This window comes from Dermacentor variabilis, unplaced genomic scaffold (genome assembly GCF_050947875.1).
Source record: "Dermacentor variabilis isolate Ectoservices unplaced genomic scaffold, ASM5094787v1 scaffold_16, whole genome shotgun sequence".
Lineage (NCBI taxonomy): Eukaryota > Metazoa > Arthropoda > Arachnida > Ixodida > Ixodidae > Dermacentor > Dermacentor variabilis.
Genome location: NW_027460324.1, coordinates 10717624 through 10729093, shown reverse-complemented (window position 1 = coordinate 10729093; position 11470 = coordinate 10717624). Strand labels below are relative to the sequence as shown.

The window sequence follows — 11470 nt, the reverse complement described above, 5'->3', positions numbered from 1 at the left end:
CCGGAGAGAGAGAGACCGACCAAGAGGCGGAAAGATTTTTCTTTCGGCTTTGTAATGATCTACAATTTCCCTCTATTGATGATGTTATCTTTGATCCCTGGAACTGGCTGCTCTAGGGTTGCCCGGCGGTGCTCGGGTGAGCTCGTAAGCGGCTTCGTTACCTGGCAATTCTTCATGGGCCGGAACGCAAGCAAAAGTTATGTCCCTGTAGGAGCTCTTTGAACATTTGCTCCTGTAGTGCCCCGAGTATGCTGCCGAACACGACACGCTCTTCGCTGCTCATCACCGCCTCGGGCTTCCATGTGACAGCACGGATGCCTTAACTTTCCCGTCCGCACACTCCCCGGCGATCAGGCGCGCTTTTTCGGCGCTGGTTGATTACCTGGAAGCTGCCGACTGTAGTGCACTACTGTGACTCTCGCTGCCCTCGCTTCACGCCTTACTACTCAACCTTTCTCTCTTCCTCTACATTTCGCTCACCCCTCCCCCTTGCAGTGCTGTTGTGGAGTCCTCTCAAAGAGAGGCAGTTATGGCACTGCACTTTTCTCTTCGCCCTCCTAACTAAAAGTCACTCACAGCAACGGTATTTGAGCGGGATAAAGAAAACCGTTTTTATTTTCAGAAAATTTTGGGAATCCTGAGAATGAAAGATGTTGCTTACCATAGGCCAACAGCTTCCTGTTTTTTCTAAGTGTCCAGAAAAAATCATTTAACTCTTCTGTCCCATTTCATTGAGCGAGATAACGTTCTCACGCGATTCCGACATGGTTGCAGAAAAAATAAGTCTACTGGAACGGCCCCGCTTGCGCAGAAAGAATTTATTCTCAGAAACGTGGGGGAAGAACAACTAGTATGAGCCCTCTTTATTCACTTTACGAAAGCCTTCGACAGCTTAAATTATCAAATACTTCTTGCCAAGTTGCAGAGCTATGGGATTGGAATACATTGTAGCGGCGTGGCTATGGAGCTGCGCACCACCCCCGCAGCCATAAACAACTCAGCGGGGCGTCCCGCGGGCCTCCCGTAAGCGGACCTTCGCGAGTGTTGGACACCAGGCACACGGACACGTGATCCGACTCACTGTGCCGAACGTCATGCGCGAGCTCCCTTTTCTGATTAGTTTGTTTACTGCTTTCCTTTCGCACTAGGTCCGCGCACCGTACTTCTCTATGCTCCTTTTCCCTCTCTCTCTCTAAAGCCCTCGCCAGTACCGGCGCGCTGCGCGCGCCCGCTCAATTCTCTCTTGACAGAATAAACTAGACCTTGTTACCGAAAAGACGTGTGTCCATCTCGTTTACCACGGCTCTACAAAGTGGTGACCCGTAGTTTTCTTCGCGGCACTGCCGAAGTTAATGTGGAGCCATGCACAGCAACGAGATGCAACCAGACACTGAACCTACGGGCACGATCGAGCAACAAGACGTCTCCGCGGTTTCCATCCGACTCCCACCATACTGGGACCGCAACCCTGCAGTTTGGTTTCTTCAAACGGAATCGCAATTTATTCTCTCTGGCGTTCGCATGGAACAACGCAAGTACCACCTTGTTGTTTCGGCACTGTCGCCTACTGCTACAGAAGTTGCTGACCTGCTTTCTGGACCGCCTCCCGCCACTCCATACAGCGATCTTAAGGCTGCACTTCTCGAGCGCACAATATCGCAGCGAGCCCGCATGCAGCAGTTGCTCTTCGCAGAGGACTTGGGAGACCGTCGGCCAAGCCAGCTCCTTCGCCGTATACGACAGCTCATGAGCGGCAACACGACTGACAGCAAATGAAAAAGGCTGGATTCTTGCTTAAATGGAAACTGTTTGTTATCTGCACAGCGTCGGCGTGAAGCGTGTTGCGCTCGCTGACTTCTTCGGCCGCGTCTCTCGTTCGTCTCTCGTGCCGTTCCTCTGGTTCGGCTGGCCTCCGGCTCTTCTCTCTCGCCTCGCTCGAACCCCCGTGTTTACTCGAGGGTCTCTTCTTACAGTCCCAGGAACCATGGCAGGGCATCGGTGCGAGGAGTCTTTCCTCGTCTTTACTCAATGGTCTCTTGCGGGGAGCAAAGTACCATGCGGGGACCCTTGTGATCTACGGTATTGCGGCGGCGGCGCATGCTGCCTGACAGGTCGGCGTAAAATGCGTGACGGCTAAGTTATGAGAGTGCGCGCCGCTCACACGGCCTACCCGAAATTTGCGGCTGTCCTCAGGCGCATGTGTCCGTCGATGTCAATTCCTCGGTGTACAAGGCGCACTCTGTCATGCCTGTTCAGAGATCGACTTGCGTATTCGATGACCCGTTCTCTTCCTTCTTGCGTTTGGGTCAGTATCGCTCCGAGTCCGGTTTGTGATGCGTCGACGTTTACTTAAGCTGGGCTGTCTGAACAGAAGTTTGCCAGTAGCGGAGGATTATTAAGCGCTCTCTTGATTTCGTTCACGATTTCCTGGTGTGCTCCCGTCCAGATGAACGACACATCCTTCGATAGCAGTTGACGCAGTGGGTGTGTGAGTTTTGAAAACTCTGGTATGAACTGGGAGTGATGGTTAGCAAATTGCAGAAACCAATACAACTTCTTCGCGTTTCCCTCAGACTCAAACTTGTCCACGGCTGCGACTCTCGCCTCGTTTAGGGTTCGACCGTCTGCGGAGATAACGTAGCCCAGAAATGAGACTCGGTCTCGGACAAGCTGACAATTCCTGATGTTCATCTTCCAACCGTTGATGACGACCCTACTCAGTGCCTCGTCGAGTAATGACAGCGCTCCAGTGACCGTAGCTGCTCCCTGGCCGGCGTCGTCCATGTAAGTGGATGTTCCCTTCAAGCCATCAAACGTGTTGCGCAATATTTGATGCACGGTCTGCGGAGCTTTGCAAAATCCAAAGGGCATTCGTAGGCACTCGTATTTTCCATCTGGCGTCACGAACGCGGTCTTGTGAATGTCGCCAGGTTTCACTCGCACCGTGAGAAAGGCCAACTTTACATCCAAGACGGTGAAATACTTCGAACCGTCCCTCATGATGTCGTCAATTACATCTTCCATGATTGGCATCGGGTAAGGCGGATTGATGGTTTTCTCTTTCAATTTTGTGTAGTCGTGGACCATTCGTCTGGGCGTGGTGGGGTGGTGTGGTTGATCCATTACAATGGTAGGCGCGCTGTACTGGCTCTGGCTCGGTCGGATGATCCCCCTAGCCAGGTAGTCATTGACGTGTTCTCTCATAAACTGGCGGTCCGCGGGGCAGGATCTCTATGGCCTTGACGCGACGGGAATATCGTCCCTGAGATCGATGCTGTGCTCAGCGTGAGCGCCAAGCCACAGCGCGTCCTTCCTCGTGGTAATCGCCTTATGGTGACGATGAAGAATTGAGTGCAGCTCATCTCGTTCGTCGGCGGTTGTGTCGCGGGACATTTTGGATACTGCCTCTTCAATCTGATTGGTGTAATCTTCGTCAGGACTGCGGTCCTTTGTGTTCAGCTGCACGAAGCCGATATCGCTCGCCGGTAGTTCGTCTAGGACCCTGCGATTGCTAAAGCCTGTTATTAGGGTCTCTCCGACGCAATGCGCACTTTGTGCACTTAGCGCGTGACCCGACGGCTCACTCACCGATGGCTGAACGGGGACGAAGGTGACGTCGTTAGTGGGATGGAACGTGACGTCAACATTCGCAGCGCGGCGCCAGTCCGAACCAAGAATCAGGTTCATGGCACCCGGCAAAGGCGCGATCACTACCTCCTCGAGCCGCACGGTTGATGTTCCGATGGTCACGTTCAGAGTCTCCACTCTCGCCGGTCTGATGTACCGGTCCAGTACTTCTATCGTTTCGGTAGACGTCCAAGGTCAGGGATGAACCTCAGGGCCCACGGAGCTCTCGCCGAGGACGGGGACGTTGGAGCCGCTGTCTATGCAGACTGACCGCTCGGCTCCCAACGAAGCCTTTCACGATGGGTAGGGTGCCACTCGTCGATTGCAGGAAGCAACTGGCTTGCCTGGATGTTGTGCCAGCGTTTCCTGCGTCATATCTGGCTTCTCGGCGTCGTTCCGCGTGGATTGTTGCCTCCGTCTTAGGTCTGGTGCACTCCCTCATCAAATGTCCCATATTGCCGCAGTTAAAGCAGACTCGTGCTCGCGCAGCTCGAACTGGTTCTCGGCGTTCGCGCCGCGTTGACTGATCGCTCGGCCCGGGGCATCCGTCGTCAGCTGCCGCTGTTCTCGTTGCTGCTGCTCATTTGCTTTCGTTGGCTCTGTTGCCCAGCTTGATATTGTCGGAACTGCGCTGTTTGCGTTGTTATTGCTTTACGCCGCCTGGTGTCGAGCAGCGCTGCGCGGTCTATCAAATCAATGACGCTGCTGCAGGGCTGTGCAGCGAGGATTCGCCCAGGTGTCGTCTTCGATCCCACTAGGTATCAACGAAATTCTCTCTTCATTCGCAAGCGGGTATGGAGACTTGTCCAGTAGAGCATGAACTGCGCAGTTTTCGTGAAGCTTCCAGGTCCAAGAACTCCTGCATTGTGAGCTTCCTGTCGAAACGAGAGGCAAATGCTTCCTTCCAAGAGTCCCATGTTTCACAAGCCATGCCGTAAGAGCTGTGCCAGCCCTTTGCGGCACCCAGCAGCCGGGTTGCCGCCGTCGCGAGCGTCAGTGATGGGGAACAGTGCGCCAGTGCAGGAATACGTTCCACCTGCGTGATCCACGTTTGGGCATTTCGTTGTACATCACCGTCGTACTCGGTGATGGCGGACGCGGTATCGTTCGTAGACTGGAACAGCACGGGCGGAGCTGGCGCGGAGATTCTTCACAACGCTTCCGTCATCTGCAGCAGCGCGCGTACGAACATGGCCACGATTTCAGTCAGGCTTGGCGTTCCCTCTGGAGCAGTGGCGGTGGTGTTCTCCGGCGAGGGCTGCGGAGGTGCGCCACGGTTGACTTCTGCAGGCCATTGGTTCGCTGCTGTAGCCGAGGCTTGGATCCTGTCGGAACTTTGGGAGCCCGTTTCGTCCCCAGCTTGCGCCTGCATTAGCTTCGGTGCACCCGTTGTGTCACTCGTAGCGTGTGACCCGCGTTGCTGGGTTAGAAGCCGTCGCAGTTGGTCAACCTCGATCGGCACGCAGACTCGATGGTAGCGGGCGCCTTTGAGTCCGCTTTTTCGTGGTCGTCACCGTCAGCTTCGGTCTGGCTGGTCGTTGAGTCGGAGGACATGTCCAGCAAGGCCTGGAGGCGAGTGTTGTCGTCTTGGAGACGGGTGACGAGATGGTCCTTGCGGCCGCTGCACGGAAGTCCACGGATTCTCAGCTCGTCAGTCAGCCATTGCTTTTTCAGGGCGCTGAGAACGTGGCGGACTGTTGATTTCACCGGTGACCAGATGAATGCGGACTCCGAGCTCACCGATGACGTTCTGCTCGGCTCCGTGGTGGCCACTCGTTCTTCGTTCGGGAAAGACGCATCTGCAGATCCTGTCGGCTGCGCCATGACAGCAAATGAAAAAGGCTGGATTCTTGCTTAAATGAAAAGTGTTTATTATCAGCAGAGCATCGGCGTGAAGCGTGTTGCCGTCGCTGCCTTCCTCGGCCGCGTCTCTCGATCGTCTCGTGCCATTCCTCTGGTTCGGCTGGCCTCCGGCTCTTCTCTCGCCTCGCTAGAACCCCCCTGTCTACTTGAGTGTCTCTTCTTACAGTCCCAGGAACCATGGCAGGGCATCGGTGCGATGAGTCTTTCCTCGTGTTTACTCAAGGGTCTCTTGCGGGGAGCAAAGTACCATGCGACGGGGCGCCTCGTGATCTACGGTATTGCGGCGGCGGAGCATGCTACCCGACAGGTGGGCGTAGAATGCGTGACGGCTGAGTTATGAGAGTGCGCGCCGCTCGCACAACAGTAAACGATGACCACCTCCTGCGGGAACTGTTCATACAGCGCCTTCCAGTAAATGTTCAGATTGTACTCGCTACAGCCACGGTAATGGACCTCAACCACCTGGCCAGCTTGGCGGACAAAGTCATGGAGGTCGTGACACCAGCGGTGTACAACGTAACACCATCAAGCACCACTGCGAGTTCAGTGCCGCAAACATCCTCCGCCGCTTCTCCCATCGATGCGCTCTGCAATTTGCCTTGAACAATTAGTTTGTGCTGCGGAGCGTCATCGCACTACACCCCGTCACGGAAGGTTACCGCAGCTCGAGTAGATCACGGCGCACAATAGAACGCTCCCGGTCTCAAGCACCACTACGGGTATGCTTTTATCAACGCCGCTTCGGGCAAGAGGCGCAGCGCTGCCTCCGTCCTTGTGCATGGCAGGGAAACCAGCCGGCCGACCTTTAATGGCGACAACTGGTCAGGGCCAAAGCAAAAGTCGCCTATTTCATGTCGTGGACAGAACCACAGGCCAGCAATACCCGGTGAAAACCGGGGCGGAGGTCAGCATTATTTCCGCGCAACGTTCCGACCGAACGACACCGCCGACCTCCTATCTTTAAGCTGTCAACGGTAGCAGGATACGTGTTTACAAGTCGCGGTCCCTCACCTTGAACCTTGGCCTGCGCCGCGTGTTCCGTTGGGTTTTCCTCGTCGCTGATGTTCGCCGTGCTCTTATTGGCGTTGATTTCCTGGACCACCATGGACTGCTGGTCGATGTGAAACGCCAACGCCTGCTGGACACTGCTACGTTGCTCTCTGTTCATGGCGTCGTTTCCTGTGACTCGCCTATAGTCGCCCCAATGACAACAATTGCTGGTGATCCTTTTGCTTACCTCCTTCAAAAGTTCCCCAACCTCACGCGACCACCCGACTGGACAAAGCCCGTACAACATGATATACGTCTTCACTTCCTAACAACTGGTCCACCTGTGTTTGCTGGCCCACGACGACTCGTCCCGGACGAACTCAACATTGCCCGAGCAGAGTTCGAACACATGTTGCAACTTCCCAGGTAGCACAAAAAGATACGTAACGTTTTCGTAGCGTTTATCCAAGACGATAAAAACGGGTTAAAGAAGACACGAATGAGAGAACTTCGCTGGGAAAACGTCGTATATGTCTGCTAATGTCCGGCTTCATTACTTTCTTGAGACGATCTAGAACAGGTCTCCAAGACGAATTCGAAAAGCTGGTCTAGAAACTGGATTGGGAAAGACAAGTAATCCCTTTGCCAAAACTATTCGTAACTGATTTCTAAACGTTTTTAGGACGTTATCAAAAAGCTGGTCTAGAAGTTGTCTTGAAAGGTATACGATCATCTGAAGCGAATTTTCGCAGGTGACAGGAGCGCGATCAGACATCGTTGTTCAAAACACGCGTTTAGTTTCGCCTCACGTGACTGGCCTATGCCGCGCAGACGTCGTCAGCCGCACCCGTCGGCACGGCCTAGGCCAATCGCGTGAGCTGAAACTGATCGGGCGTTTCGAACAATGATCTCCAATCGCGCCCCAGATGAGTAGAAGCGTCGGTGTTGACTGGAAGAGCCATGGCGCAGTGCTAAGCACTGTACCCCGCATGGCCGGCGCATCCTCTACCAAGTCACACGAAAATGAGCCTGTTAGGAATAATGAATCCTTAATACCGCCTTTAGTAAGCTACGATGCTTACAACAAAAATGGGAATGACATCCTGCAAAGAACAAATGGTCACGTCTTGGCAGGCGGCCAGACCAAGCCCTTCATGCCAAGAGTGCATGAAATGAGAACATTGTGACCAAGCAAGAACACTTTATAAAAATGTAATGCTTATGCAAGGTTCCAAAATGTGTGAGAAATGCAAATAGAAGTAAAATGATATCAACAATGATAAAAGTCGCAGAAAGGGTTCGGAATAAACTCGAAAGTGAACATGCACTAGTACATAAACAAAATTCAAGGTAGACATACAAAAATGAACAGAAAAACATGGAGTGGACTAAAGTTTCTCATTTATGATAGTAAAGAGCACGTGCTATTAGATGGACTAGAGTTATGCAGAAGTGACATCGGAGCGAATGGAAGTAGACTGAAGAATGCAAGAGTATGAATCGGATGGTAACTGCCTCGAAGCAATGTTACCAATCAGTTAGAAGCTTGAAATGAGCACAAAAAGAAATACCACCGCATACCATCATAAAACAATCCTGTGACAGAAATAAAAAATGGGAACAATGCAACATTGGAAATATTGCCTTTAGGATATATCAAAGATAATGAATGTGTAATGAATGTAATGTAATATGGTAATGAATATGTAATGAACTATAAGGCTTTTTCTTTCGAGGAACCCGTATGGGTTTCCTTTGTAGCAATTGCAACGAACGGGTGGATGTCTGATTTCTCTTTATTCAAAACTTATCTCCACCTTGCGGGTTTCCGCAGAGCTACTACGTCAATCAAAGAAGGTAATGGCGAGTAAATAACCATACAACAAAAAAGCAATAAAGTTAAATTAGTACAGAACACTTAAACGGGGGATTCAGTGTAACAAGTGAACACTACTGTAGTACAGCGAACCATGAGACAGTAATGCTGCATCTTGTCACTCCAGAACGTGAGAAGTGAATATGCAAGCCTCATATTATAAACCTACATAAACATGGAGATAAACTGGAATGCACTAGAAGCTGCATTTGTGTAACAAAGGAAGCAATGGTCATAATAAATAGTAAGTGGTTTATCTAAAAAGCCCTGTACAAGAGGCAGAGTTGTACCTCTCTGGCAAAAACATAGTTGCAACGAATAATTTCCAAACCAGCAAATACATTAATTAGCACACTGACATGTCACACTTTGCACGCATCTCCAGTCTCATAAAGTAAAGAAAGCACTCTGAATGAGAAAAAGGTTTAACACATGTAGCCCAGAGAAAATTCTTTGCCAGTTCACCCACACTTTCACATCTAAAAACATTTGCCACAAAGTCCAGGCACAGTTCCACTGATGTTTACCAATTCAGCCCCACTTTCACGTCCAAAAATATTTGGCACACAGTCCAGGAAGAGCTTCATGGAAAAACAGCTTGAGAGCACACTACTGATTATTCTGCAGTCCCGCTGGAAATAGAACTGCCGCACATGCTGGTAGTGGTTTCAATGGAGACACACTTGCTGCCCTGGACAGGTATGCTCAGATATCTGCACCGGTGCTCCATTTTGTCGAAGTAGACACATTGATGTACTACGCTGGTAGTTGAAATGTTTTGAATGCACAAGCATTGGCTTCACCAGAAAGACTTGACCACATACCACCACTGGCATATATATGCACTTGCTCTTCACTCCGTAGCATTGAACTTAGTGTTCCCTATGTGGGAGACATGTGTAAAACCGGTGTCACACGACCACTCTCGATCGCGATCAAGCCCGATCCGGATCGAAATTATCGATACGATTGGCTCACTCTCGTAGCTTGCGCAAAGGAGCCAATCACGACCGAGAAATTCGATTTGTAACGGACTGGATAGCGGTTAAAAGGGCCCCGTGTGAAACCGGTATCAAATAATGCACAGACGTACGCTAGAAAAATGTGTTGCACAAGGACAAAGAACTGCGGCATGCCCTGTAGTGCGAAGCGCGCCAACAGAACACATATAAAAAAATAACCGCGCGAGCGCTTTGCAAACTTCATGCGCACACATGGCACCCGCACGAGTTCGGCAGGCCGCCGACTAAGAAAAGCGCGAAGGGCGCACAGCGTACATTCCGACACATGTCCAAACCTGCAAACAATCGTACTACCTAAAGCACAGAAGTTGTTTTATACCAAGGGCATACTCGACTCACGTACGCAGTATCCACAAGCGAGTTATGCAGCGTAGATGATGTATCCATTCGCCAAGTAGAAAAACTGATAACGAGCACAAAGCTACAATGGACTCAATACATTACTACCATTTGAGGCGTCAAATAAAATCTAATTTGGCTGTTTCATATATTGGACACAATATATGGACACACGTGGTGCCCCATAAGACCATGAAATACCCATCACGTGGGTAAAGGGGGCGAAAACACAGTCGAGAATCTGAAGCCCAAACGATAAAAACACGGTATGGTGCACGCAAAATTCTGTCAGTGCGCTGGGGCGCGAGGGAAGAAAATACGGCGGGCACTTGACCTAACCTCGTGGGATACCGTACTAGCACTGAATCATTTAAAAAAGCTGTTTGTAACAGTTCTCTTGTCTGCAACACTCTTGCTAAACACGAGACTAAAATACCACCATGACGGCTCTATTGCGGAGATCGGCAAGGTGCGCACAGACAGCAATTTTGCCACCTTTCTTCGCATTCTGCAAAATGCTTTGTTAGGATCACGCATAGCGGCCGATCCCGACGCTAGGCAGACACAGGCGCGATTTCGTCCCTCTAACTTTCGTCCTTATACTGCCCTTAACGCCTTAATTACAGCGTCAGAGAAAGGCGCCTCACGTAACATGACAATGAACTAGAAGGGCTGATTAGTGCCCTCCACTCGGCGCCCTCCAATTCAGAACACTACTGATTTCCAAATTAAAACGACACAAACAGATCGCACAACCCAACAGAATGTCGTTTTCTTGACGGCAAAACACTGCAACACTTACATTAAAAAGGGCAGCGGTAGCACATTCAGAACAGCCGCAAACATACCACAGCGCAATGCGAGTGCGATAACGCTATTATGCCCGGCTCAAACCGATCGCACAACCTGAACTAATCACAGAATATCGTTTTCTTGACAGCAAAACACTGCAACACTTACATGACAAAGAGCAGCGGCAGCACATTCAGTACAGCCGCAAACGCACCACAGCGCAATGCGAGTGCGGTGAAGCGACTATGACGCGGTGACGCGGTGACGGCCCGGCTCTCCCGGCTGCCCAGCATCACGAATCACGTGGCCACCTTGGTCACACGATGTGACGACGCTATCGCCACCTTGCGCAATGTTGGATTGCGTTGATGGGTTGTTGAATATTGTAGAAGCCACTAAAGAGGCTGACGCGCCATGGCGTGGCGCGTTGGTGTGCGCGTCTTGCGTGTCGTGCGCATTGCGCTTTTGTACTTCTCGACCCGTGAATCACGTGGCGCGGAGCCAGACGCCGCGCGCTCTTCCGTTGTTCTGTCGTCACTCCACCTGCAGCAAGAGTGGCGAGCTGGAACTTGCCACGGGCGTTCCGCAAGGCCTTTCAGTTTCCTCTCTCATTTCGGACGCTTTCCGCTTTCAGTGCCGCGTCATTGTGGTTACAGCATGTGAAAAAACAATTGCCGCTTCTATATAAGTACGACCACACCACGCTCTGCGCCCAAGCGTGGTGAGCTCATAACGACGAGTTTCAGAAATATTAAAGCGAATAGCTTTCTGTCTCTTCTCCGTCGGATGTTTTCGTAGTTGTTCAGTCGTCGGTGGTCGGTCGTCGGACTGCTGATTTGCAAGGAAAACGCTCGCGCGTTCGTTCGTTCGCCCTCACGCTAACTATATTTCACCCTCTCTTTCGCTCGCTTTCTCTCGCGTTCTTTTGTTCGCTCGTTCGCTCAGACTAATCGCTTGCATT

At 51.4% G+C, this 11470-nt stretch overlaps 1 pseudogene; it reads left to right on the top strand.

Moving 5' to 3' along the window:
* Window positions 1-1362: 1362 nt before the first annotated feature.
* LOC142568113 (uncharacterized) lies at window positions 1363-6299 on the top strand (annotated as a pseudogene).
* Window positions 6300-11470: the final 5171 nt, after the last annotated feature.